The 26,044-nt window shown below is 46.4% G+C and overlaps 1 protein-coding gene across 4 annotated transcripts in view; it reads left to right on the top strand.

The window, feature by feature from the left end:
* LOC138758143 (caspase-6-like) overlaps positions 1-26,044 on the top strand; it is a 71,411-nt gene that overhangs the window by 9,539 nt on the left and 35,828 nt on the right. The window contains exon 2 of one of the 4 annotated variants that reach the window (XM_069926665.1): positions 14,228-14,513. The exons of the other annotated variants lie outside the window; for them this stretch is intronic. The gene's annotated coding sequence lies outside the window, so the exon portion shown is untranslated. The remainder of the gene's footprint in view (positions 1-14,227; positions 14,514-26,044) is intronic. 4 annotated transcript variants of the gene reach the window in all.

Here is a 26,044-nt window from a genome sequence, read left to right as displayed (position 1 = left end):
AATTTGACTTTTTTGTTTCTGACTGTAAGCAAAATATTGCCCTAACATGATGGGTTGGTTATGCTGCCAAGTAACCTTAAAAGGAATATAGACTTAAAGGTATGTAAAATAAAAGGTTTTGCCTGGGGTGCAAAATAGTGTGGTACTGGCCCTGCCTGATGTAGATTTTTCTGGTCGGGATGCCTTGCTGAGAACTCGTTCCTGCAATATGGACGACCATGCAGTTTGCGCCTGTGGCTGTGCATTGTTGATTAATAAAAGTACATTTTATTAGAATTTGGTACGTGTTTTTATGTGTGTAAAAGTGTGGGCAAAGCAAGGCCTCTACACCCCTAACCAAAGAGACCCATGTGCCTTTGGGAAGAAGGGTGGCCAAAATGACTGGTTTGAGGCTGGAGAGGTCAGCTTTTGAGCCCACTGATCTTCAAAACAACTGGAAATCTATGTGGAATGAAGCCAAATTTGTTGTATCAAATTTAAAGATAGAAATAAAATTCTCCCTTAGATGTAGTGGAGTTTGGCGCGAGGGCAAGGCCTCATGATGACAGCACACCTGATGCTAACAAGGAAATTAACGACACAGACGAAACGCCAGGAAAGACCTCCTTCAGAAAGTGTGTGTTTGACATTTTGATGGACAGTGTTACAGCTGGATTATTTGTCTGCTTCAATGTTGTTGAGCAGTTGGCAGAAAAAATTGATTTCTTGTGGAAATATCTCACCGTGTATGAAAGTGATGTGAAGAGAAAAGCTTTATCTTTATCAGAGCAACATTGTGCTGACCCTCTAACAGAGATGATTTTGGAAAGGAAATGCAACATTTACCCTCAGAACTAAGAGCAAAATGCACAGTTAAACCCATTAGATCTGTTGAACTTGTTAACAGAGGACAAGACCTGGTGACCTCTTTCCAAATGCTTGTGTTAGCTTAAGAATACTATTAACAATTTTAGCAACAGTAGCTTCTGCGGGGAGGCCATTTAGCAAACTCCAGCTGATTAAGAATTATTTAAGGTCTACAATGTCTGGAACGTCTTGTGGGTTTGACCAGGCTAAGTATTGAATCAAATATTGCCAGACAATTAATTTTCATTTTGTGATTCAAAATTTTTCACAAAAAAAGACCAGGAAAGCTTTTTTTTAAAAAAAAAAGTAACACTAAGCTATTCTACCTTTTTTTCTTTTTAATAATAATTGTCTTCTGATGTTCGGGTCTGCATTGGAATATAAAAGGATGTTTCAGTGAATTCTTACTCCATATCTGTATTGTAGCATAAACAAAGATGTTGAAAACAAATGTGCTTTCTTCTCTTTGATCCTTCTATTTTATTTATATATATTTATTATGGAGGGAGTACAGGAGCAGAAGGCCTCAAATGCAGAAAATCAACAGAGCACTCCATTCCACCCTTCACCCATAACATTTTTGGCCTTGCAGCCTACCACTCATGGCATGGTATTGAATAAAAACAAGATGACTAATGGAAAAGGGAAGGGGGCAGAAAGAAACTTTGTACCCCCTAATGAAATTCCTCTCAGGCCCTGCAACCAGTCACTACCTTTTGATTTTCTTCCAGTGTTCTGCTTTTTGTTCCATGTTTCATCTTTTATCTTCATACCGTTCATCAGTACTTGGGATAGTGAAAGAAAAATAGATATTAAGAGAGAGAAAGTTGGGGAGGGTGGAAGACAGGAGAAATAAATGACCAAAAAATTGGATATTACAAGGTAGCAAAAGCCTAGAGAAATTATTATCCAAAATTATCAAGGAGGGAACGCTGTTAATCTGGAAGAAAAATGCTGAAAATTCTGGAAACTAAAATGCAGAGCTTTTATTTTCTCTCTGCAACTGTTGAGTCTCGCTGCATGCCTGTGGCACGAAGTACTCTTCTTAAAGTTTATTTTGAGTTTGATTATACTTCCTGCAAGGAGCATAGCTATGGAGGAACGTGTTTAATACTGCATATTCAAATAGGGAATCCCATTAAAAGCAGACTTGAACTCCATCATTAAACAGCTGTGCCGATTTTGTGAATTCTCCAATTTTCAGAGTTATAAATGTTGGCTATTGGTGAATAATGAAAATAAACAGCAGTATTTTACAGGTCATGTTAAACGAGGTGAATGTGAAATTAATTTTAATTGTACCATGAGTGGGATTATGTCGTCAAAAAGTTATCTGGAGTTCAACAAGGTGTCTTGCCTTCCAACACCCCTTCAAGGTGGCATTATTCTGCTGAGATTTCTGTTGTCACTTACATTCTGAACAGATAATTTCATATCTTATTCCTTGAGGTTGGTCTATCAACAAATCCTTATTCAGTATTGCTGAGGGTTTCTGAATTATTTAATTTTTAGTTGGATGGAAGGAATTACATCATTAACCAGAGTAATAAATAATTTTCATACAGCTCAAAAGCATCCATGCCAACAATTTAAATTTAATTTTTTTTTTAGTTTGGACATGTAGCACGGTAACAGGCCCTTCCGGCCCACCAGCCCGCCCCACCCAAATACATCCATGCGGCCAATTAACTTACTAACCCTGTACATCTTTGAACACAGGGAGAACACACAAACTCCTTACAGACAGCGCCAGATTCGAACACACGTTGCTGGCGCTGTGATAGCATTGTGCTAACCCCTTCGCTAACCATGCCACCCTATCTACATATATATCTACCTGTACTAATCCCATTTTCCTTAAGACCATAATCCTCTCTGTCATGCTTATTCTAGTAGAGTAAAAAACAGCACCTATGGGGACTGGTAGATGCCGGATAAGTGAATTTGCCAGTTGCTTGAAATTACGGTTTTTGTGGATTGGGAACTGACCGCTAGGAGAAGCCAATTTTAAACTTCTATTTTTTATCTATTTATTTTCTGCAATATTCTTGCAGTTGCTTGAACATGGGATAGTGGGGATTTTACTCTATTTGTCTAAATGCCTCTTAAAGGTAATAATTTTGTCAGATTCCACCACCACTCATGGCAGCATGCTCCAAATATCAACCACTTTCAATGCATAAAAAACTTGCCCTTCATGTCCCCTTTAAAACTCCTTCCTCTCATCTTTCATTTCTGTCATAGAGTAATACAGCGTGGCCCAACTTGCTGAGATGTCATACCAATACTGGTCCCACCTGACTGCATTTGGCCCATATCCTTTTTTTCCTTTTTAAAATATTTTTATTGAGTTTAATAAAAAAAAACCTTTAAATTAATAACATAAATTGAATCATATCATTTACATATCACACAAAAATTTGTAAATTAGAGGCGTAACTCAATATAATAGAATGCGATGTTTTGGTTAACGGTTAATGCGTTCCTCACAATGTAGCCAAAATTATGTTGAACAGAAAATAGATAAGATATAATTAAGATTCCCTTGTGTAAAATGGATTTGCTATTTCTCAGGTATATTCATCTTCTGTGATATGATCCACAGTTAAACTCATCTTTACCTAGTTTATCTACTGAAAAAAGGGGGAGAAGAGACCTTCCACCCCACCCCCGCCCAATAATCCAACCCCTCCCTCTAAACGAGGTTAACATATAAATTATATAGATATGAATCAAATAACGATCCACTATGTGATAAGTGTAAAATCTTTGAAGCTTCATTGATTCATTGTTCTGGGAGTGCCCTAATTTAGAAAAATATTTTCCTGTGGCGGTGTGAGCAGTGGGAGAAACACAGCCACCACGTTGAGGGTTGTTAACGACTGATTTTACTCAAATTCAGCACGCCCCTTTAAGGGCAGTATGAGCTCAGTCACCTGGTGCATTGTGACGTCATAATCGCTGCCCAGGGTGCGCGCTGGAAGGGACGCTGGAGTCAGAGAGAAACCTCTGACAACACTATTTCCCCATGGCTGCCCCACCACGTGGCGATCGACACAAGCGGGGCCGATTCGCCATGAGGATGTGCGCTCCCACACAATCCCCCCCAGAACTGGCTATGGCCCCGGCGCTTGGGCACGGCCATCTGCACCAGCTTGACATGTCCAGATGGGCCACCTTCAGGCGGTCCACCGTAAAATGTTCCTCTCTTCCCCCCAATGTCCAGGGTGAAGGTTCCGCTGGACCAGTGCAAGACTTTGTATGGACCCTCGTATGGTCACTTTAGCAGTGCACCTTGTGGTCCTCTCCACACAAAAATGAACTGGGCCAAGTCGAGGTCTTTGGGGAGATGAAATGGCTGGGTGCCGTGGTGTGGCGTGCCGGTGGTGGGGGAGCTAAGGAGGCCAGTTGCCTGCGTATGTCCGCCAGCAACTTTTTGTCAGTGGCCGTGGTGTCAAGGTCTGGGTCAAAAAACTCACCCGGCAGGGAAAGCGGTGCGCCATTGACCATCTCTGCTGCTGAAGCCTGCAAGTCCTCCTTGGGTGCTGACCTAATCCTGAGGAGGACCCAGGGTAGTTCGTCTGCCCAGTCTGGTCCAGAGAGCCTGGCCATAAGCGATGCCTTCAGGTGCCTGTGGAACCTCTCCACCAACCCGTTGGACTGTGGGTGGTATGCTGTGGTGTGGTGGAGCTTGACCCCCAGGAGTTTTGCCATCTGAGTCCACAGGGCAGACGTGAACTGCGCCCCTCTGTCCCATTGGCTGACCAGAGTCCTGGCACATGTCTCCACGGAGGCCTCCTTAATCGGGGCAGCCTCCGGCCACCTTGTGGCTCGATCCACCATCATGAGGAGATAACGAGCCTCCTTGGACACCAGCAGGGACCCGATGACATCAACTGCCGGGTCGAAGTTCTGGATGGGGGCTCGCGTGTGTCACTGGACCTTGTAGGTCAGGCACCTGGTACAGTTCCTGCCCAGTTTTGCCACACAAACTGCTCCGCAACCATCCGCACAGTTGTCTTTACCGCTGGGTGAGCGAAGTAATGGATCAGACTGAAGACCTTTGCCCTCCAGTGCGGCGGGACGACCCGGCGCGATGTGCCTATTGAGACGTCGCAGAGCAATGTGTCCGGGCTGCTGGGCACCCGGACATTCTTGACTTTGAGGCCCGAGATGGTGGTCCGCAAGGCCTGTGTCTCTGCATTATTCCTCTGTGCCTGAGCCCGTTGCTCGTAATCCAGGCTGGGCGCGAGAGTGTTGATGGCTGGACGGGAGAGCACATCCACCACTACATTGTCCTTGCCGGCCCTGTGTCAGATGTCAGTCGTGAACTCAAACACGTACGAGAGATGGCGTTGCTGTCTGGTGGACCACGGATCCTTGGCCATCGCCAGTGCTTGAGTGAGGGGCTTGTGATCTGTGAAGGCTGTGAATGGCATGCCCTCGAGGAAGTAGCGGAAATGGCGGATGGCCAAATACAGCGCCAGGAGCTCCTGGTCAAAGGTGCTGTATTTGCGCTCCAGTGGGTGCAGCTGCTTGCTGAAAAAGGCCAGAAGGCGCCATGGTCCATTGAGCCACTGTTCCAGAACCCCCACCCCCCCACTGCCGTAGCTGAGGCGTTAATGGAGAGCGCCGCGTGTGCACCAGCAGCGTGGCACTAGCGAGAGCCTCCTTTGTCACAAGGAAAGCCCTGTCCACCTCCTCTGACCACGAAAAAGTCTTTTCTTTGGTGGCCATGAGCGTGAACAATGGGCGCATGGTGCTCGCGGCTCTGGGGATGAAACGATGGTAAAAGTTCACCAGCCCCATGAACTCTTCGAGGCCTTTCAGGGTGGAGGGTTTGGGGAATCGTGGAACAGCTGCTACCTTCTCCGGAGCAGGTGTGCCCCCAACCACCGAAATGGTGTGCCCCAGGAACTGGAGGGACTCTTTGCCGAACTGGCATTTGGCCGTATTGACCATGAGGCCGGTTTGCCAGCCGGGCAAAGAGTGTGCGGAGGTGAGCTTTGTGTTCATTGCGGTTGCAACTGGTTGAGAATATCGACCAGGTAAATGAACACAAAGTCCAGGTCTTTTCCAACCGTGACCATGAGGCACTGGAACATTTGGTCCATGCTCTAGACCGAAGGGCATACCCAGGAACTCAAAGAGGCTGAAAGTGGCGATAATGGCAGTTTTATCCACATCATCTGGATGCACCGGGATCTGATGGTATCCCCGCACGAGGTCCACTTTGGAGAAGATCCGTGCACCATGGAGGTTGGTGGAGAAGTCCTGTGTATGTGGGGGAAGTCCTGTGTATGTGGGGGAAGTCCTGTGTATGTGGGGGAAGTCCTGTGTATGTGGGGGAAGTCCTGTGTATGTGGGGGAAGTCCTGTGTATGTGGGGGAAGTCCTGTGTATGTGGGGGAAGTCCTGTGTATGTGGGGGAAGTCCTGTGTATGTGGGGGAAGTCCTGTGTATGTGGGGGAAGTCCTGTGTATGTGGGGGAAGTCCTGTGTATGTGGGGGAAGTCCTGTGTATGTGGGGGAAGTCCTGTGTATGTGGGGGAAGTCCTGTGTATGTGGGGGAAGTCCTGTGTATGTGGGGGAAGTCCTGTGTATGTGGGGGAAGTCCTGTGTATGTGGGGGAAGTCCTGTGTATGTGGGGGAAGTCCTGTGTATGTGGGGGAAGTCCTGTGTATGTGGGGGAAGTCCTGTGTATGTGGGGGAAGTCCTGTGTATGTGGGGGAAGTCCTGTGTATGTGGGGGAAGTCCTGTGTATGTGGGGGAAGTCCTGTGTATGTGGGGGAAGTCCTGTGTATGTGGGGGAAGTCCTGTGTATGTGGGGGAAGTCCTGTGTATGTGGGGGAAGTCCTGTGTATGTGGGGGAAGTCCTGTGTATGTGGGGGAAGTCCTGTGTATGTGGGGGAAGTCCTGTGTATGTGGGGGAAGTCCTGTGTATGTGGGGGAAGTCCTGTGTATGTGGGGGAAGTCCTGTGTATGTGGGGGAAGTCCTGTGTATGTGGGGGAAGTCCTGTGTATGTGGGGGAAGTCCTGTGTATGTGGGGGAAGTCCTGTGTATGTGGGGCACCGGGTATCTGTCAGGGGTGGTTGCATCATTCAACCGACGGTAGTCCCCGCACGGTCTCCAGCCACCAAACGACTTCGGGACCATATGGAGCGGCGATGCCCAGGCACTGTCTGAGTGCCGCACGATTCCCAGTTCCTGGACCCTGGAGAACTCCTCCTTTGCCTGCTGGAGCTTCTCGGGTGGCAGCCGTCTGGGTCTAGCATGCAGCGGGAGGCCCTGTGTGGCGATGTGATGCAAGACCCCATGCTGGGGCAGGTGGGCGTTGAACCGTGGCTCTAAGATGGCGGAGAATTTGTGGAAGATCTCGTTGAACTCAACCCTGGCAGCGTCTATGGCAGCGATTTCGGTCTTGCGGGCTTCTGCTGTGTCTAGTTGGGTGGAGTGGAACGTTCAGGTGTTGACCAGCCTTTTGCCCTTCATGTCAACCAGTAGTCTGTGAGCTCTGAAAAAGTCGGCCCCTAACAGCGCGGTGCCCACGGAGGCTAGGACAGGCATCCAGTGGAACCTCTTCCCAATCTGGATCTGTGCCCTGCAGGTGCCATAGGTCCTGATGGTGAAGCTGTTGGCTGCCCGCAGGGTTGGACCTCGAGATCGGGTGTGAGTCTCTAATGCTGTGGGGGGAAGGATGCTGAGCTCAGCCCCTGTGTCCACCAGGAATCGGCAGCCGGTGGTGGATCTGTCCGTCACATGAAGGACATGTTTGGCTAGCCATCGCAGCCATCAACGGCGGCTGGCCTTGTCGTTTCCCTGAAACCCACAGGGCTGTCAGCACTTATGGGCTTGCGCTCCCCAGCACAGGTGGTAGAAACACTAGGTCGACTGGCCCTCCTCTGGCTTGGTCTTGGGAGTGGCTTGTGGTCGCTGGCTCCTGGTCGTGCCACCTGGTTGAGGACTGCCTCGTTCTCCCTGTTTGTGCACCTGAGGGGATCCGCACGGGCTGCTGCTTTCCTCGGGTTCGAGAAGTCTTCATCTGTGAGGAGTAGCTGGATGTCCTCCAGCATCTGTTCCAGGAATATCTAGCGGAAGAGAAAACCAGGCTTGTGGTCTTCCGCCAGGGCCAGCATATCGTCCATCAGCGCCGATGGACTACGGTCCCCAAGCCCATCTAGGTGAAGGAGCTTGGAAGCCCATTGCTATGGAGTTAGCCCGAAAGTTCCAAGCAGCAGGTCTTTGAGGGCAGTGTACTTGCCCGAAGCCAGGGGGTGGTGGATGATGTCATCCACCCTCACTGCCGTATCTTGGTCCAGAGCGCTCACAACATGATAGAACATCATGGTGTCTGAGGAGATGTTGCGGAGTTGAAATGGTGCTTCCACCTGCCCGAACCACGTTCTCGGTCAGTGGGTCCAAAAGGGGGGAAGCTTGATGGAGACAGCGTTAACCTCTGTTGAATCCATGGTGTTTTGAGTCCAGAAAAACGTCTGGGCTCGTCGGGGTCACCACTGTGGTGATGTGAGCAGTGGAAGAAACATTGCCACCATGTTGAGGGTCATTAACGACTGTTTTTATTCAAATGCCCCTTTAAGGGCAGCATGAGCTCAGTCACCTGATGCATTGTGACATCATAATCGCTGCCCAGGGTGAGCGCTGGAAGGGATGCTGGAGTCAGAGAGAAACCTCTGACAACGCCATTTCCCCATGGCTGCCCCGCCACGTGGCGATACAAGTGGGGCCGGTTTGCCATGAGGATGTGCACCACATTCCAAACTTTATCAGTGATTCTTAAATTCAAATTACAACCACACTCTTTAATTACTTTGTTTTGGTTTTTCTCAAGAGGAAATATCCTTGACTTTAACCCAAAAGAAAAGTTTAGCTTTTAGTTCTAAAAGATAACTCTTTTCCCATTCAATGGTTAAATGAGTACCGTATCTTGCCTCTGGAAAAAAAATAACATGTAATGTTAAAGATGTAAAGTTTGAATTTGATAAGATGTGGGGCCCATTCATGGATTATTAACACAACTTGAAGATTTAAAAGGTACAGATGATCCAGAGACTCTTTGTCTGGTATCTGAAAGACCCATATCCATCTAAACCCATCTTATCCATGTATCTGTCTAATCTTTTTCTTTAACGTTGCAGTAGTACATACCTCAACCACCTTGGCAGCCCATTTCATACTCCCACCACCCTTGTGTTTACGAAATAAATAATTATCCCTAATTTTCCTGTTGAATTTCTTCTCTTTCCCTCCACTCCCCCCCCCACCCTTAAAACTATGCCCTCTAGTTACTGATTCCCCATCATCTGTGCAAAAGACTCTGTTCTGTGTTCACCTAATCTATTCTTATTATTTTGTATACTTCTATGAGATCACCCCACATCCTCCTGAGTTACAAGGAATAAAGGCCTAGCCTGCTCATCATCTCCTTATTTATGATACCCCTGTAGAGAACGTCGAAAGAACCAAAGACTTATTGATCCAAACCAAGGCTTTTATTAACTAAAAGACTGAAGCATATCACAAGTAGGCCGACCAGTCCAGAATGACTTGGTCTGGCTAGGATCAATCCTTTAAGACCTGCCAGTAGGTGTGACTATGCTCTCAGCCAATCACAGTCATCCTACACTACCATCTGTACATATACACATTGGTGATAGAATCTGTACTATCACATTCACCCCTTCTTTGAGAATTGACCCCGGGGTGGATGGAGGTTAGGGGCTGTACCGGTCAGGAGGCCTGACCATCCGACGTGACCGCCGTGGTGCCAGGATTGGGGTCGCCGGAGTCGTGTCGCTGGCAGGCTCGTAGGGTGCGGCCACTGCTTCGCTTAATTCCCCAATGGCGTTGTCGACAGTCTGGCCTGAGCTGGTGGGGTGGTGCTGGTCCCTCTGTTCAAGCACATGACCTGGGGGAGGAGGAATAGGGGGAGGTTGGATTAAAGGCATTGCTGCGCCTGATCCGGCTTGGGCTAGGTCTCTTACCGAGACTGTGTCCTCCCGCCCATCCGGGTACTCAACGTAGGCATAATGTGGGTTCACATGGAGCAGAGTCACTCGGTCAACCAAGGGGTCGTTCTTTGAGTACCGGACATGGCGTTGTATGAGGACTGGAGCGGGAACTGTGAGCCACACTGGTATGGTAGTTCCCGATTCGGATTTCTTCGGGAAAGAGAACATCCTTTCATGGGGGGTGGCATGGATCACGGTGCATAGGAGGGAGCGGATGGAGTGTAGGGCACTAGTGAGCATGTCCTCCCAGCGAGATGTGGGGAGACCTTTGGACCAGAGGGCAAGCGTAACCGCTTTCCAGACGGTGGCATTCTCTCTTTCGACTTGCCCATTACCGTGTGGGTTATACCTGTTGGTCCTGCTTGAAGCAATACCACGCTTCAGAAGGTAATGCCGCAGCTCTGCGCTCATAAACGAGGACCCCCTGTCACTGGGGTACCCGAAGATGGTGAAAATGCTGTGCAGGGCCTCTATGACTGAGGAGGCAGTCATGTCCGAGCATGGCACAGCGAACGGAAAGCGAGAGTACTCGTCGATGGCCGTAAGGATGTAGGTGTTACGGTTGGTTGACAGTAGGGCCCCTTGAAGTCCACGCTGAGGCGCTCAAAGGGGCGGGTGGCTTTGATGATGTGGGTGTTCATCGGACGGAAGAAGTGGGGCTTGCACTCAGCATACACCGGGGCAAACTTGGGTCATGGAGCGAATCTCCTCGACCGTGTAGGGGAGGTTGCGAGCTTTGACAAAGTGCGAAAACCTAGTGACCCCTGGATGACCGAGCTCCTCGTGGAGTCTCTGAAGCCTGTCCAGTTGTTTGTTGGCGCAAGTCCCCCTGGAGAGCGCATCTGGCGGGTCGTTGAGTTTACCAGGCCGATACAGTATGTTATAATTAAAGATGGAGAGCTTGATTCTCCAACTGGCGATTTTGTCATTCTTGATCTTGCCTCGCTGGGTATTGCGAAATATGAAGTTGGTCGGTCAGCAGTGTAAAGCGCCTGCCAGTAAGGTAGTGTCTCCAATGACATACTGCTTCAATTATGGCCTGGGCCTCCTTCTCGACAGAGGAATGTCGGCTCTCATGACCCTGGAGGGTTCTGGAGAAGAAGGCTACTGGCCGGCCTGGTTCAAAGTGGCTGCCAGTGCAAAGTCGGACGCCTCGCTCTCGTCTTGGGATGGGATGGACTCGTCGATGGCGTGAAGCATTGCAGCAACGATATCCAATTTGATGCGGTTGAAGGCTGCTCTGGCTTTGGTTGACAGGGGGAAGGAGGAGGTCTTGATGAATGGCCGTGCCTTGTCGGCATAGTGTGGAACCCATTGGGCGTAGTAGGAGAAAAAGCCCAGGCAGTGTCTGAGTGCCTTCTGGGTGTCGGGGGTGGGGGGGGGGGGGGAGCAAGTCCATGAGGGGACGCATGTGGTCAGGGTCCAGCATGACCACCCCGTTCTCCACCACACAACCTACAATTGCGAGCCGAGTGGTTCAGAAGACACACTTGTCAAAATTGTAGGTCAAGTTCAGCCGAATTGCAGTCTGAAAAAATTTCTCAAGGTTGGCATCATGATCCTCCGTGTCATGGCTGCAGATGGTGACATTGTCCAGATGCGGGAAAATAGCAGTCAGCCTGTTCTGGTCCACCATCCAGTCCATTTCCTGCTGGAAGACCGCGACGCCATTTGTGACCCCAAAGGGTACCCTGAGGAATTGATACAGCCACCCATTTGCTTCGAAGGCCGTGAAAGGTCGGTCTTCTAGGCGGATCGGGAGCTGATGATAGGCCGAACGTAAGTCAATGGTGGAAAATACACGGTATTGGGCGATCTGATTCACCACATCCGTGATCCGTGGAAGGGGATACGCATCCAGAAGCATGAAGCAGTTGATTGTCAACCACTGTCCGTGGCTTCTCCCCATTTTTAACAACCACCACCTGGGCCCTCCAGGGTCTCGAGCTAGGTTCGATAATGCCCTCGTCCAGCAGTCTGCACACCTCGCTTGTGATAAATATTCTGTGTTCATACTATATTGCCGGATTTTGGTGGCCACAGGCTTCCAGCCAGTTTGTGACGAGCGCTGGCGGAGCAACTCGGAGGGTGGACACTATAGGTGAGACAACGGGGCGTGGGGGCAGGTGGCTTGGGCTGCCACTGGCAGGAGGCTTCCAGGGTGGAGTGGTTACAGACAGAGAGTGGAGCGTGAGGCCCCCTCAAAGCAGGGAAATGATTTGAAACTGGCACTGAAAATCCAATCACAGCAGTGCAGGGGCGCACAATTGGGGAAGGACTAATAGTTTGATGTCTGTGAACGTGATGCCCTGGACTTTCAGGGTCACCACGCGATACCCCTTTACCTCAGTCGTGTGCGATCTGGTCGCCAATGAAATCGTCTGTTCAGTGGGGAGAATAGCCAGTCTGCAATGGTGGGCCAGGTCTGGGCGGATAAAACTGTCAGTTGATCCTAAGTCAAATAAGCAATTGGTATAGTGTCCATTCACTTTAAATCAGTTCCATTGCTTTTGTGAGGGGATGGGGAAGTCCTGGTCGAGGGTTACTGATGCAGAGACTTGAAATGGAGACAGTGGAGTCCTGCGTGATGACGTCCCGCAAACAGTTGGGCCTGAAGAGACAGCGTTGAGTAGTTGGTGTTGCTGCCTGCAGCCTGCTGGGGGTGTCGGGCAGCCAACATTAAGTATTGGGGGTTGCTGCTTGCTGTCAGCAGTGGGGTGGTCAGTCGGATGGTTGTCGGTGGTTGGGTCCCTGGTCGGCAGCGTCGGTCATGGTGGCTTATCCCCAGTCGGCAACGTCAGTGGGTACCGGCTTGGTAGCGTTGGTCGCTTCCTCGGTGGTGGCGGGTCCCTGGCCAGCAGTGGCGCCGGGTCCCTGGTCGGCAGTGGCGGCGGTGATGGTGGCGGCGGGCTCAGCGGTGATGGTGGCGGCGGGCTCAGCGGTGATGGTGGCGGCGGGCTCAGCGGTGATGGTGGCGGCGGGCTCAGCGGTGATGGTGGCGGCGGGCTCAGCGGTGATGGCACCAGCGGGTCCCTGGTTGGCAGCGGTGGTGGCTGTTGAGGTCGGGGCTGGGGCCTGGTCAGACATTGCTTCGTGAGGGAGGGTGAATGTCATTGCAACGTCATTGTACCTTCCGTGCTCGGCGTCTGCCCCATGACATCAGGCACTGCTGCGTGGTGAAGCCCTCGCTCTCATTGGACAAGTGCTCTGAGGAAGAAGTGTTTGAATGGGAGGGTGGGGATTGGGCTCCACACGAGGCACTGTGTTTGATGGTGGCCATTTTGGAGCAACAGACTCCAGCAAAGTGGCCGTTTTTAAGGCACGTGGCTTTTCTCGCCGGGCACTGGGACCTACTGTGCTTGTTCCTTCCACAGAAATAACACTTTGGGGTTGCATCGGATAGCATAGCAGCAGCCGACAGGCCGTCAGTGTGCCGGGGGTTAGTAGGGTAGAGGGAGGGCATCCTAGAGTACACATCCATACTTAAGACCGCAGCCTCCATCGTCTCTGCGATCTTAATCACGTCCTCTAGGTTTTCTCCCCCGTGCTCTCTAGCAGGCGCTGCCTCACCTCATTCGATCGAACCCCGGCCACATAGGTATCCCAAATAATATCATCTGTGGTTTCCGCAGCAGTTCTGTTTGTGCAGGCACGGTCCCTGCCCATTGCCCTTAGTGCATGAATATAAGCTCTATAGGACTCACCGGGCTATTGCCCCCTTGTTGCAAGTTTGTACCGAACATAGACCCCGTTCACCGGTCGCTCGTAGAGCCCTTTCAGCACTTCATGGCTGCGGCGTAAGTGGTCGCGTCCTGGATACTCTGGTAGACTCTCGAGGACACCATAGTCATCAATATTAGTAGCCGATGGCTGTCCTCTATCACGGCAGGGTCAGGTAGCTGTATGTATGTTTCGAAGCATCTCATCCAGTGCTTAAAGTCATTCGAGGCTCTAGCTGACTGTGGGTTGATGTCGAGGCGTTCCAGCCGTAGCATATGCTCCATCCCTTTAAAACCTTTTAGTTAATAAAATTGATGAGCGCGTCGAAAGAACCAAAGACTTGTTGATCCAAACCAAGGCTTTTATTAACTAAAAGACTGGAGCATATCACAAGTAGGTCGACCAATCCAGAATGACCTGGTCTGGCTAGTAGCAATCCTGCCAGTAGGCGTGGCTACGCTCTCAGCCAATCACAGTCATCCTATACTACAATCTGTACTTGTACACATTGGTGATAGAATCTGTACTATCACAACCCCTACCATGGGAAAAGGATTTTGTGCATCATCTCTCTCTGTGCCTCCCATAATCCTAAACTTCTATTAGATCACCCCTCAACTTTCTTCGTTCTAGGAAATGCAAGCCAGCCAACTCAATCTCTCATCATAACTACAACCTCCAGACGGTATTCTGGTAAATCTCAGCACTCTCCAGCACAATCGTAACACCTGCTGTTGAGAAAGAGAAGCGGAGGAGATGACCCTAATGATGGTGATCACAGTGGTGGACCAGCAAGGGGCTCAAGAACAAACACTGGTGGTGACTTGCAGGCAAGGAACCCACACAGGCTGCTGGTGACTTGAGGTCAAAGGACTCACACCAAGCTGCGGGCTGCTGGAGACTGGGTCATGAGAACCAGGTATCGGATCTGGGATTCAAGAGGGTGCTGAGGGCAAGGAAGATTCAGATTGTCATAGTTTGAACTGAACTAGAGGCCAGTGTAGCTACAGAGGCTGCTGGAGCATAGGCAGTGAATCCACGGGCACTCGGTGATTCTGAGGGGACTCTTTTGCCTCTCTTCCTCTGACTGTAAGGGGGGCCGGACAAAGCTAACGATGAATCTTTGTCTTATGGCAGATGAAAGGCAATTTCAAGTAATATTACATTTCTGTTTTATTATATGCCAATAACTAGAACCTGATCTGATCATATCTTCATATGCATAAGTACAGTACAGATGCACTGAATATTTTTAGTTGCTGTATCAAAATAGGAAAATACACCAACTACAAAAGTAAGGATTTAAATACCCACAAATACAAAATGTTAAAAGAGATAATAAGTATCAAAGGATAAATAACTATTCATATTTGCAGTTAGTGCAAGAAAATAAAAACAAGTGATGCTTCATTAGTGAATACAAATAATTTGTTCCTGGGATACTTTATGTGAAGGGTTAGAATGGTAGGAGGAGGTTCAAAGGTGTTGGATTAAACCTGTTCTTGAAACTGGAGGGAGGAATGGGAAGTTCAAGTTTATTATCTAATTGTACAAGAACGACCCGAAGAAACAGGATCCTCAATGCAAAAACATGCGGACAAATGTCAAGATGTAACACACATGCAGACAAACCATATATTTGCAGAACATACATACATATATCAAATAAATAAATATGGTTAAATAAGTAGTAGAGTCTTGGAGTGTTTGTATGAGCAGTTCTTTGGTCATACAGCAGTCTCACTACCTGTGGGATGAAGCTGTTCTATGGCCTGATTGTTCTGTGCTCTGATACTCCTCTCTCTTTCATGCTGGGAATAGCTGTGTAACGGAACTGATTTACCACAGCTTACAAACAAATAAAGAATGCATTCACTCGTTTCTTTCAGCACACCGTGAAGTCAACTTTTTTTTATTCACTAGACACAACATTGCATTCTTCAACTCCCCAAACACCACCCAGCCAAACTCCTCTGACCTTCTCATTGGCTCACTGCCACATGGGTGATCTTCCTCTTGCATCTGAGATTCATCACCTGTATACTGACGCTTAACACCCTTGCGCATCGTTTATGACATTAGTGGTGGCCAGTACCACTAACGAAAGTAAGACTGCGACAGCCCCCACCTCAGCCTCCAAGCCACATAAGGAGGCGGCTGATTGGAAATTTACTGCTACATAGCAATCTGGAGGTCTAACAGTTTGGCCCAACCTTATACGATAGTGGAAGAAAGGCAATGCGCTGTCCGAATGGCAAGGACTGTCAATATATGCCTGCTTCAACCTTTCGCTGTCAGCTTTTCCATTCCTGTTGATCACAAAAGTCTTCGGGTGGTGTTGTAAGACCTGAAAAGGACCATTGTAAATGGGCTGAAGTTTTTTGCGAACAGCATCTTGCCAGAGAAACAGGAGTATGGTGTGTAAATCATTCAGTACATACACTGCAGGCGATGCCTGCCACGTAGGAGTAGGCTGGAGTGATGTCATGTTGTCCCAAAGATGATCAATATAACTAGTGGATCATAGAACGTTGTACTTGGACTCAGATTATAAACTCGCCTGGCAAGGTTAACATAGTACCATAAACTAGCTCTGCCACTGAACATCCAAGATCTGCCTTAACAGCAGTACACACTCCAAGGAGAACCACGGGCAAACGTTTGCTCCACGTAGCTATATCGCCACCTGCTCTTAATGCTGCCTTCAGTTGCCAGTGGAAATGCTCAACAACGCCATTGTTCTGTGGATGGTAAGCCATAATGCGAATACGGGTAGTCCCCAAAAGATCATTGAGAGCTTGGAACAACGCTGACTAGAGCTGAGACCCTCAATCCATTGTAATAGTGACCGGAACATCCAAAGATGGAATCCAACAATCCACAAAAGCCCTAGCAACTGTCTCTGCAGAGATGTCAGTGATAGGAATGGCCTCCTTCCAACTGATAATCCAGTCTTCACAAGTGAGCAGATAAGTATATCCCCGAGATGGTGGAAGTGGACCTACCAAGTCTTGATGCATGTGTTGGAAAGGGGAATCTGGAACAACAAAATTTCCCACATGGATTTCATATGTCTGGAGACTTTAGAGCATTGACATGCCTTGGCCATAATCCAACATCCCATTTAACATGAGGCCAGGTAAAACGCTCTGTAACTCGTTTGATTGATGCCCCTCGACCAGGATGCGATAGATTGTGTGGAGACTCAAAAAATATCTCACCTCATAGCCACCAGCGCAAAAGGCCTAGGCCTTCCTGTGGAAAAATCGCAGACTAAATTTTTATTCGATTTATCCAGAGTCACATCTTGAATATGGAGACTGGAGTTGATCCGGCGATACCAGATGAGGTTGGGATCAGTGCGCTGTACACAAGCCAAGGCAGTGAAATCGATGTATGAAAGGCATCAATGTCACGCCTGGACAAGGGCGTCAGCCATGGCATTCACTTTTCCTCAGATGTGCCGTTACGTCTGCTGAAAATTGTAGGATGAAGTCCAAGTTTGGAATCTCAGGGCGAGTAGAGATGTGTGCTTGTACTTACAGTATGTGTAAGAGGCTGATGGTCTGTATAAATGGTAAAAAGACAACCTTCCAATAAAAAGCAGAAATGTTTCAATGCCAAGAGTTCTCGACTAAATGTACGATGCTTTGCCTGAGGCGGCTGCAAAAAAAAAAATGCCAAAATTTCCAATTGCCCAAGGACTTGGCCTAATACTGCTCCCACGGCACTGACAGATACATCTGTGGTAAGAGAGAGCAAGGCATTGAGCTTTTAATGTACAAGCATTGTACTCACAACAGAGTTTTCACATCGTTGAAAGCACGCACAGCATCATCTAAAATTGATGGTTTTTTGGATACGGACTTATCAGATCCTTTTCGTAGTTCCATATGGGGTGATAGAGATGCTGCAGCATTCGACAGCAATTAGCAATAATTCTTCATGCCTAAAAAAAGTCACAACTGGCCAAACTTAATGGGTGTAGGAAATTCTCAAACCTCTCACACTTTCAGTTCATCAGGCAAAATACCATATTGCGTAACTCTACGTCCCAAATCTATAAGATCAGCAGCGCCAAAAACGCATTTACTGCAATTGATGACAATGCCAAATCCATCAAGTCTCTGAAACAATGGTTTAGACGGGAGGAGGTATTTTTAACCTCCTACCCGTTTTTTTTGTATTATTAGATTAAAGAGTGAAGGGTTTTTTTTGTGTTTATTTAAAAAAAAGCATAAGAAAGTATTTGATTGTTTAAAAAACTAAAAATTGATGTGGTTTTTTTTGTAAAGTTTATTCAGTAGATAAGGAATATTTGAAATTTAAATGTGAATGGGATGGATAAGTTTTTTTAAATATTTTTTCTTTAACTTTAAGGTGAAAGGAGTGGTAATTCTGGTGTATATTATTTTGCTATTTTAGTTATAGAACGAAGGGAATAATGGTGAAAGTTATAAATTGAATTGTACAATTCTTAATGAGGCTTGAATTTTGTTTGTGGTTTATGCTTCATTTGTTGAAGATATAGATTTCGTTGTAGATGTGTTTTTATTATTTGGATATCTGAATTTTAACGTAATGATTGGGGATATTTAAATGTGGTATTGGAGCTTTTATTGGATAATTATTCAAGAGTAAAAGGGAAAAATGGTGGGAGTACTAAAATTGAATTGTATAATGTTTAATGAGGTTTGATGGTGGTTTATGTGACTAATATGATGATAGATGTGAAGTTAGTTGATATTTGGTGAAGGTTTATCTCTATAGAGAAAGTTTTTTTTATCTTTTTTTTCTCATGCTACAATTTTTTTTAAAGAATTGATTATTGTTTAAGAATTTTTGATAGACAATGTTACTAACTACTAATATTTTATATTAAGTTTGAGTTAAATATATGTTTCATCTTAACTCTTTGTTAAATATATGCATTTAAGTTTGATTTAAATATGTTTTTTAAGTCTGATATCTTAGTATTAATTACTTTTCTTTTTGTTAGTATTTTAATTGGTTATGTTTTTGTTTTTTTTTGTAAGTGGGTTTTTTTCTCACATATATTATTAACTTTATTAATTCTTCACTTTATTTTGGGGGGAAGGGGGGTTGTCTAATTTGAGTTGGGTTATTAATGTGTAATAATTATTGGGGAGGGTATAGTTTATTTAGATTACTGATACTGTATTGTAATTTTATTATTTTGTTCTTAATTTTTTTTAATGTAATTCTATATGTTATTCATGTTATAAAATCTTAAATAAAGTTTAAAAAAAAAGTCTCTGAAACAATGAGATAAGGTGGCTCTTGTGCTCATCTTCATCCACACTTGCAATTAGAATATTGTCGGTGTAAACAAACACAAAATCAAGGCTGGCAAGTACATGGTCCATAAACCGCTGGAATGTCTGAGCTGCATTCCATAGACCGAATAGCATTCACAGAAACTCAAATGTGCCGAATAGGGTAATTACTGTCATCTTTGCAATATCATAAGGCTCAACTGGATCACAAGATAAAGGAAAAGAAGTAGGCCATTCAGCCCATTGAGACTGTTCTGCAAATCAACCGAGCTAAACTGTTCTCCCATCTTGTTCTAAATTCTGCCCTTTTCCCCATATCCCTTGATACCCTGTCTAATTAGATACCTATTAATTTCCCCCAATGATCCAGCCTCCACAGCTGTATGTGGCAACGAATTCCACAAATCCATAATCCTCTGGCTAAAGAAATTTCTCCTCATCTCTGTTTTAAATAGGTACCTTTTAATTCTAAGACTGTGCCCTCTTGTCCTGTATTCACCACCAAAGGGAACATCTTATTCTCATCTCCTCTGTCCAATCCTTTAATTATTCAAAATGTTTTGATGAGATCTATACTCTAATGAATACAGTCCAGGTGCCGCTAAAGCTTCCTCATATGTTCGCCCTTGCATTCCAGGAATCATCCTGGTAAATCTTCTCTGTACTGTCTCCAACATCAGGTTATCTTTTCTAAGAATAGGGGCCTGAAATTGCACACAGAACTCCAATTGAGGTCTCACCAGTGCCCCATGGAGCCTCATCAACATCTCTTTACTCTTCTACACTATTCCCCTTGAAGTGAATGCCAACATAGCATTTGCTTTCTTTACCATCAATCCAACCAAGTGGTTAACCTTTAGGGTATCCTTTATGAGGAACCCCAAGCCCCTTTGCATTTTCGAATTTTGAATTTTCTCCCCATCCAAATAATAACTTGCCTGTTTATTTCCTCTTCCAAAATGTACAACCATATATTTCTCAACATTGTATCTCATCTGTCATTTCTTTGCCCACTCTCCTAAGCTGCCCAAGTCTCTGCAACCTTTCGGTTTTTTCAACACTTCCTACTCCACCACTTATCTTGGTGTCATCTGCAAACTTTGCCACAAAACCATTCACTCCATAATTTAAATTATCATTGTACATTGTAAAAAGAAGCAGCCCCAACACTGACCCCTGCAGATCACCACTAGTAACCAGCAACCAACCAGAATAGGATCCCTTTATTCCCACCCTTTGCTTTCTGCTATCAGCCAATGCTCCACCCAATCTAATATCTTTCTGTAATTCCATGATTTCTGGAAATCAATATTGATTTCCAATGCCTCCACAATCTCCAAAGCCACCTCCTTCAGAACCCGCGGGAGACTTATCTACCTTTAGTCAATTCAGCTTACTAAGCACTATCTCTCTAGTATTCCTGACTGTATGTAATTCTATTCCCTGAGATCTCTGACTATCAGGTATATTGCTCTTGTCTTCCTCAGTGAAGACTGACACAAAATACTCATTTAGTTCCTTTGTAATCTCTTTGTTACCTATTATAATTTCTTCAGCGTCATTTTTAATCGGTCCTATATCTACCTGTGTTTCTCTTTTACTCTTTTCTTTGGCTTGGCTTCGCGGACGAAGATTTATGGAGGGGGTAAAAAGTCCACGTCAGCTGCAGGCTCGTTTGTGGCTGACAAGTCCGATGCGGGACAGGCAGACACGATTGCAGCGGTTGCAAGGGAAAATTGGTTGGTTGGGGTTGGGTGTTGGGTTTTTCCTCCTTTGCCTTTTGTCAGTGAGGTGGGCTCTGCGGTCTTCTACTCTACATATTTTTAAAAAACTCTTAGAATCTTTTGGTATGTTATTTGCTAACTTCCTTTCATAATTCACCTTTCCTAATGACTTTTTTGGTCTCTAAGTTTTTAAAGTTTCCCAGTCCTGTTTTCCCACTAATATTTGCTTCCTTGTTTGCCCTCCCTTTTGCTTTTATTTTAGCCTTAACCTCTCATTAGCCACATTTGTGCCATTTTTCCATGCTTAATTTTTTTTCTTGGAATATATCTATCCTGCACTTCATTTCTTGTAGAACTATCATCCAATTCTGCTCTGCAGTCCCTCCATCTAGCTTACTTTTCCTGTCGTCTTGGGCCAGTTCCTCTCTCACACCACTGTAATTCCCTTTGTTCCACTGAAATATCGACACACCTGATATCATATTTTCCTTTTCAAATTTGAAACTAAACTCTATCATGTTATGATCACCACTCCCTAAGGGTTCCATTACCTTTGATTCCCTAATCACCTCAGGTTGATTACACATCACCCAATCCAAAACCGACGATCCCCTGGTGAGATTATCAATGTTGCTCCAAAAAGCCATCCTATAGGTATTCTACAAACTCTCTCTCCTGACATCCACTGCCTTCCTGACTTTCCTAATCCCCTTTCATGTTAAAATTCCCCCATAATTATCTTGACATTTTCCTTCTGACACACTTTTTCTATTTCCACCTGTAACATAGTCCACTTCCCGGCTGCTGTTTGGAGCCTGTATATAACTGGCAATAGGGTCCTTTTATCCTTGCCATTTCTTAACTCAACCAATAAGGTTTCTACCCCATCTGAGCCTATGTCCCTTCGTTCTAGTGATTTAATATTATTGTTTTCCATCAGGGCCACACCACCACCCTCCCCCCTACCCATCTACCTGCTTATCTTTCCTATACACTATAGATTCAGCTCCCATCACATCCATCATTAAGGCATGTCTCAGTGAATGCCACAATGTCTTATTTTTCAATCTGTAGCTGTACAACAAGCTCGTGTACTTTATACCTAATGCTATGTGTATTTATAGTACACAGACCAGAATCTTAACAATTTTGCTGTATTTCCATGGTTCAACAAATTATCCTGTTTCTTTTCACCTGCCTGTCCTTTTTGTCTTCTTCACTGAACATGACTTTTTCTAATTTCCTCTTTCTCAGCCCTAACACCCTGGTTCTCATCTGTCCCAATCTCTGCAGTCACATTCTGATTCCTACTCACCCCACCAAACTAGTTTAAACCCTCACCAACAGCTCTAGAAAACCTGCCTGCTAGGATATTGCCTGATCTTTTTGTAGAGATAGACCTTCCCCAGAAGAGATCCCAGTGATCCATAAATCTGAACCCCTGCCGCCTGCACCAACTCTTCAGCAACGCATTCATCTGCCATAACTTCCTGTTGCTGCCCTCTCTGGCGCATGGCACAGGCAGCAATCCTGAGATTACCACCCTTGAGGTCCTGCTTTTTAACCTCTTTCCTTACTCCCTGTATTCCCTTACCAAGACCTCTCCTCTACTCCTATCTATGTCATTGGAATCTTATAGTAAGCACATACCAGATCTATTTTCACAAATACATGTTTGACATGGAGGTTTGCTGAAAAGTCTTGTAAAATGGGGATGTTGTATTGGTCAGACATGGTAGAATTGTTCAGGGCACAATAATCGCCACAAGGCTACCAATCCCCAGGAGATTTTTTTGGAACCATGTGCATTGGAGAAGCCCAGTAGCTGTCAGATCTGCAGACTATGCCCAACTCTTGCATATGGTCGAATTCCAATTTCACAATTTTAAGACAGTCTGGGGGTAATCTACAACCCACACTACCACAGAGGTCCACGAGTCTATATGGAGGGTTACTGTATGTTTAACATCTGTGTGACAATACGATGGGTTCACTAGGTGAGGGAAACACTCGAGCAAGGCTTAGAAAGGGCAGGAGCCAGGTTGAAGGCTCGTCAGGCAGATGACGACATTTGAGGGACAACAGATGCAGTTCATTTGCATACAAGATCCACCAACGGAGAAAAATGTGACAAGAAATCCACTCCCAAAATGGAATTTGCCATGTTTGCAACCATGAAATCCCACCTAAAAAAGGTTTCTTGAGACCGAAATCCAACGTAAGTGACCCCTGGCCATATGTTTGAATATGAGAATCATTTGCAGGTGAAAGAACACATGACACATTGGAGGGGTCTGCGTTCCTCTGTGGTGGGAGGGACCACTGAAATCTCTGCACTGGAATTGACAAGAAATTGAACACCTAAGAAATGGTCTCTACTGCTGGGCCTGGTTGTTTCCCAGCTACCATTTGTAGAAGTTGCAAGTTGGCTGAAAGGACCAGGAAGCAGCACCAAATCTCTGGTGCTTCCAAGAATTACACTTCCCATTGCTTCTACCGTGTCCTCAACGACCACGATTCTAACCAGGTCAATGGAAAGAATTCCATTTTGTGCCCAAAGCCTGGACCTGCATGGTCAGTGGTGATGTGACTTGCTGCTCCAATGCATTCATTTTTGATTGAGAAGGTGCTGGCGCTAGCTTCAATTGAGTAGATGATGGCATTTCACAAGGTGCCGTAAGCAGTTGGTCACTTCCATTTGCTCCTGCTGACTAGGGGAAGACGCCAATTCCTATCTTCAATGCAGAGGTCGTGGACGTAGCAAGGTTGAGAGTGGACATTCAAAAGACACTCTCCAAATGCTCTTGAACATGAAGAGGTAAACATCGAAGGACCCTCTGTTTCCAGAAATCACCTTCGACAGGATCTGTTCCAGCTCGCCTGCGCCACCTCCTCAGCATCTGCGAAGGTTGTCTATCGCCGCGGCAGTCAGCAGCTAGTGTATGGGCAATACCAGTCTCCTTAGATGGCTGAATGTCCGGCAGATTAGCCATCTTAACCATCTCATATGGGAGATTACCTTCCGGATCCACTAAGACATCCTCCACTTTACGGGCAATCTGCTCTGGAGGATGCTCCACAAGTAAACCATACTTCATCCTTCTAACTCGTCACACTGAGGGCAGAGAAATGCTCTCTGGGGATTATAAACCATTCTGATGTATTATTAATAAAAAGGGGATATCTTCAGTCCGCCTTCCACAACCGTTCCTGTAAGGGGTTTATCCTCATCGTTATCCATTTTAAATTAGAAGGTACTGTGAACTCACGGGGTCACCACTTGTAACGGCACTGATTTGTAACAGATTACAAGCAAAGAATACACTCACGTTTCTTTCATCAAACCATAAAGTTGACTTTCTTTTATTATTCACTAGACACAACATTGCATTCTTCAACTCCCCAAACACCTCCCAGCCAAACTCCTCTGACCTTCTCATTGGCTCACTGCCACACGGGTGATCCTGACACTCTCACTCTCCTCCTGCATCTGCGATCCATCACCCGTATACTGACGCTGAACACACCCGTGCATTTGCACTATTACTCCTGCACGTCACATTGCTCATGTCCATCAGCATCAGCCAAGCACTGCTCCCGACAAAGGTAAGTTCACGACCGTAACAGCTGAAAGATGCTGTGTGCAGGGTGGAAGGGGTCCTCAATGATTTTACGCACCCTCTTCAGACAACATTAGATCATGTTAATTTGAGGGTGTGGGGGGGGGGGGTGGTGGTGGATGACACTCTCTGCTGTTCTTAGGGTACTATGGATTGACCTCTGATCCATATCTGTGCAGCATCTGTTCCACACTGTGATGTAGCTGGTCATGATGCTCTCATTAGAGCTGTAAAAGGTTGACAGGATGGTGGCCGGTAGTCTTGCCCATTTCAGTCTGACAAGTGAGATGTGTGTCCAGGGTAGGTCACTACTTATAAGGAACTTGGCTCTCTCCACTACTGTGAGCTATTAATATGTAGCAGAGGGTGGTCGTCCCTGGTCTTCCTGAAGTCCTCAATCATCTCCTTTGATTTGACAACATTGAGCCTTGGGTTGATATTTTCGCACCATATTGCGAGATTTGCTACCTTTTCTCTGTAGTATGACTCGTTGCTGCTGAGGCCGACTACTGTTCTGTCATCTGCAAACTTGAATACTCTATTGGAGTTGGAGCTGGTGTTGCAACCATGGGTCAGTAGCGTGAACAGGAGTGGGCTGAGCACACAATCTTGGGGGCGCCAGTGCTCAGGGTGATGGCGCTCGACGTTCTGCTGCTGTCCTGGACAAACTGTAGTCTTCTGTTTGGAAGTCCAGGATCCAGAAACAGAAAGGGGTGTTGAGTCCCAAGAAGGACAACTTCTCCATCAGCATCTGGCAAATTATCCTATTATGCATTGTGCTGAAGTCAATGAACAGCATTCTTCTGCTGGGTCAGAACGGGAGTGGAGGAACAAGGCTGTGGCATCATCAGTGGAATGGTTCCATCTGTAGGCGAATTGAAATGGGTCCCGTTCCTCTAGGAGGTACATTTCAAAGTTCGAAGCATTTCAAAATGGTGGACTTCTGTGCCACTAGGCAGTAGTCATTGAAGTCTGCTAGACTGTTACTGTCACCCTCTTTGGTACCAGGATGATGGTGGCTGTCTTGAATCCTGCAAGGACAATGGACTGCTTCAGCAAGGTGTTGAAGATGTCCATAAGGACCTCCATCAGTTGGTCTGCAAAGTCCATCACTACCCATCAGGTATGTTCTGCAGCCTTTGTAGGTTCACCTTGGATAGGATTCTCACTTTGGCTGCAGCTATGCAAGGAACCCATTCTTCAAGGGAACACAGAGCCTTTCTGGGACCAGCCAGATCCATGCATAGATGTTCAGTCTGTCCAGAAATTAGGCATAGTTGTCTTTAATTCACAAGGTTGACTTGTGGTCTTGACTCCATGCCACATGAGCTTGGTATCGCACAGCTACCTGTGGATCTTCTTGTGCACCCTCGCTTTGCCTTCCAGATTGTGTGGGAATGTTCAACCCTGGCTTATCCCACTCTCCTGAAGGCAGCATCATGAGCTCTGAGAAGGGCCCGAACCTCTGCATCCAAGCATGGTTTCTGGTTAGCCCTGGTTGTGAAGCATTTGATCTCTGTGACATCCTCAATGCACTTGCTGATGTAGCCAGTCACTGAACTCGTGTATTCCTCTATTTTTACATGATCGTTGTAAGTTGTCACCTCCCTGAAACCACTCCAGTCTACAGTCTTAAAACAGTCCTCTAACGCTGCTGTGCTCCCCCCAGCCATTCCCTGATCTCCCTGCAAATCGACCTAATTAGCTTTGCCAGCAGTCTGTATGCTGGGATTAGCAGGACAGATAACCAAGGTGGGGGTGAGGGGCAGCCTTGCAGGCACCAGGGAAGTTGGTGAACACCCGATCTAA

Source organism: Narcine bancroftii, chromosome 3, assembly GCF_036971445.1.
Source record: "Narcine bancroftii isolate sNarBan1 chromosome 3, sNarBan1.hap1, whole genome shotgun sequence".
In the NCBI taxonomy this organism is placed as follows: Eukaryota; Metazoa; Chordata; class Chondrichthyes; order Torpediniformes; family Narcinidae; genus Narcine; species Narcine bancroftii.
The sequence above is the reverse complement of the archived record's forward strand: the minus strand, read 5'-3'. Positions and strand labels throughout refer to the sequence as shown.